Below are 3,836 nucleotides of genomic sequence, written 5' to 3'. Positions count from 1 at the left end.
TTTCTGTGTCTCTGTGTTGCCCTGCGACAGACTGGTGACCTGTCCAGAGTGTGCTCCACCTCTCGCCCATAGACTGCAAGACTGCCACCCTGAAAAGGAGCATGATGCAGAAAATGGATGGAAAGCAATCTTGAAATACTATGACTCTGTGTGTGTGTGTGTATATATATATATATATATATATATATATAGTCTTTAAAAGCCCCACCATGTAACCCATTTTCTTCCACACTTGTTGGCAGGTGTGGAAGCTGTTGTTGTCCATCAACAAGCCAAAACTGTCTCTTCGTTATAAACGCTGCGTTTTCCAGTGTTCAAAAAAGATTTTATGTCAAAGGAAGGGACAATTCAAAGCTGGAAAATCAGGGCCCAAATGTCTTGCATTACCAAGTACACATAGCTAAAACAAAGAGTTAATAGCCAGAACATGAGGTGACCACAGACTGATGGGGAAAATCAAGCTGACCAGGTAGGAAAATGCTTTCTTTGGCAGTCATTATCTGCATCTGTATTAATTGTTTGAGTAAATGAAGATTTTTTTGGGTTTTGTTTTTTTTTTTTTTGTTGCTTAAAATTACTTCTTAGGAGCAATTGACATTGTGCCAGAATAGTGGCATTACTGTAGTGTGGTTACTTGCAGGATCACGCAGAGGTCCATAGTATAAATTATCCCGAAATTAAAGGGCTGATATCCATCAGAGAGACACAGTGATTTACAGTAGAAATGGAACAAAACCACAACATCTACCTGAAAGTCACCAGACTCATTTAATTTTTAAACAAAGTTTTCATCACTGTCCTTGGTGCCTAACTCACAACTCAAAGTCTTGCAGCGTCCTGGATTGTTCAGTTTCCAAGCTGCTGCTTTTATCTTGGCATTACTGTACATTATGCATAGGCGCCAGAGTTTAAAGTTCCAGACATATCATCACTCTTTGACAACTTCTGTCTGTGTTTTCAGCGGCCGCATGCTTGCCCTTTTCCATTAACAGTTTTTACATATCTTTAAATTCCAGTAATAAGATGAATATAAATATAATGGCCTACAGGCAAAAGGAAACTTATAAAATGTGAAATTAAAATTATGGTGATCGTTAGTTTGTACTGGAACCTCAAATATGTCATGAACAGGTTGTTTGGTTGTCAACAGAAAATTTAATATCCTGACAAATATTAGATTTTTGCAGCAGAATGGTAACAAAGAGGAACTGATGTAATTCATGATTCATGAAGAGTATATTATTATCAATATTTCTTAGTCATTTTCACAGAAATTATTACATCAGTCTATTCCCGATAAACAAGAGAAATAGAGGGTAATTTTTCAAGTCCTTCTGGGATGCCTTTAAAAACTTACATAATTCTAAATGGAAAGATTATGCTGGGTCTTTTGGAGATGGATTCCCCCCTGCAATTGTTTTGCCCATGACGGAGAGTTGGCCTACTTGATCAAATAGATCATAAATATAACAACGCAGGCCAAAAAGTGAATAGAAAAGCTTTCCACAGTATTTGTGAATCAGTATCTTGAGCCAAACAGAATCACAGTAAACACAAAACTAAATATTTTGATGCTGCGTCATTGTGTGCCTCATGCCAATGGGGCACACATTGGCAGGAGGCACCTTTCTTTTTTATCTGTTAAGTGAAAGGATGTTCTCAAGGTGACAAATCCTTGTTAGTGAAATAAAAGTAAAGTTTTTTAAATATACTCAGAAAAAAATATCTTCACTTTGAGACCCCAAGATACTAACATAATAAAGCTTGAAAACGTTCAGTCTAGGCCAGTGGTCTCCAACCCTGGTCCTCAAGATCTACTGTCCTACAGATTTTAGATGCATCCCTGCTTCAACACAGCTGAATCAAATGAATGGCTTGAAAATGTAATCAATCATTTGATTCAGCTGTGTTGAAGCAGGGATGCATCTAAAATCTGTAGGACAGTAGATCTTGAGGACCAGGGTTGGAGACCACTGGCCTAGGCCATTGGACGTGTAGTTTTCTAGAAGACGTTTTGCCTCTCATCCTAGAAGCTTCTATAGTTCTAACTAGTGGTGGGGAGCACTGAGATTAATACACTGTAACTAACTAAGAATTAGGGGAGGACAGAATGACGCGTCAACCCCTCCCCCTGGATTGGCCAAGGAGGTCATATGGGGGATGTTAGTGGTCATAATGGGGTTCTGATGGGTTGTGAACTCCCTCGTCAGACTGGTTTTGGTCATATGCCTCATTGAAGTGTGAGTCAGGTTAGGGAGCGGGTGAGAGGTGAATCTCCTGGTTGTTGTTCCTAAAAGTGCCTTATAGGTGGGTGAAAGGTTATGTCTAAGACCACCTCTTCTGTTGAGAGGTGATTTTTCCAGGTTAACAAAGATGGCTTCCCTAACCCCTGACTCAAACTATCTTTCTTCCGTTGAAAGAATATGGACGTTGTTGTCTTCAAACGAGTGTCCTTTAGCCTTGTCGGTCTTGTTTCTGGGTGTCTCGTCTTCAGGGTGAACCAGTTCTTGTCTTTTGTGTTGCCGGGTTTGAAGTGCACAGGGATCCAGTGCTGGTTGAAAGTCCTCCTGAGTGTTTCTGAGAGTCCAGCAACATAGGGAGAGAGGATGTTCCTTCTTCTGTTTACTTCCTTCTCAGGATACCTCTTCTTGTTGGGCTTTAGAAAAGCCCATCTGGGATAACCACAGTTCTTCTGGGATTTGTCCTAACTATACATACAACGGAAATTTTTACTTGTTACCAAAAACACACACTATTTAGCAACCTGTGAATGCAGTGACAAACAATGGCAGTACCGCAACCTTCCCTGGTGCTTTGGCAGCCATGCTCTTCTGTTTTCATACCCTGCCATGCACACGTTGAAGGAGGTTAGTCAAAGCTCCGCCCCTCATTGTGCCATTAGCAGAGAAAAGCAGTCCCAGGTTTTCATTAGTTCCTTTTTATTCCAACCTGAAACACTCCTCAATTGACTAATGGAGCCTATAGAGCGACGAAAAGCAACTCCAGTCCCTGAGGGCTGGTTTCCTGACACTTTTAGATTTGTCCCTGATCTAAAACACCTAAATCAAATAATTAGATTATAAACAGGACTCTAGAGAAACTCCTTGAAGGGATACATCCTATACTATAAAGGCAACTGGAAAGCTCATTTTACACATCTGGTAAAGGCCTGCTTTGTAAAGAAAATAATGTTTCACCTTTAAACTTGCACAATGCTCCTTTAACATGAAATTTTAAGATAAACAATACAATCTCAAGTAATGAAATGATACATATAATATTCCCTAAAGAACATTTTTCCCCTTCAACAGCCTTTGGCCTTATATGGGCTCTGATCCCTCGATAGACCAGTTTACTTTCATGAAATACGAGAGATTATGACCCTTCCAAAAACCAAAATAACCATCAGCATCCACCCAGCAAGAGCAGATTATAGAAATGGATTTCAATTTCCATTAATCACAGCGGGTGGGTAAAAGTTGAGCAATAGTTGATATTTCAGTTTGCAGATGGCTCTCTTTCGCAATTTTAGTGCCTGGCATGAAACCACCAAAATTGCAAAACGGTAAAAGATACCAAAAGCAGAAAATGAGCAGCACAAGCCTGTCTCAGAGTGCTGATTAGTGACCAATACCTTAGACCAGTGGTTCTCAAACTTTTTTCAGTGATGTACCCCCTTAAAAATATATTTTTAGTCAAGTACCCCCTGACACAGGCAAAACATTTTTGGAAGAAAAAAGAGGTACAGTGCTGTAAAATCACTGTCTTATTTATTAAAGCCAAACAACTGATCCATACTCCAACCACTGCATGTAAAAAAAAAAAAAAAGAAAAAA

The sequence above is a fragment of the Cyprinodon variegatus genome, unplaced genomic scaffold (assembly GCF_000732505.1).
Source record: "Cyprinodon variegatus isolate N-32 unplaced genomic scaffold, C_variegatus-1.0 Scaffold503, whole genome shotgun sequence".
Classification (NCBI taxonomy): Eukaryota; Metazoa; Chordata; class Actinopteri; order Cyprinodontiformes; family Cyprinodontidae; genus Cyprinodon; species Cyprinodon variegatus.
Note: the sequence above shows the minus strand (reverse complement) of the source record.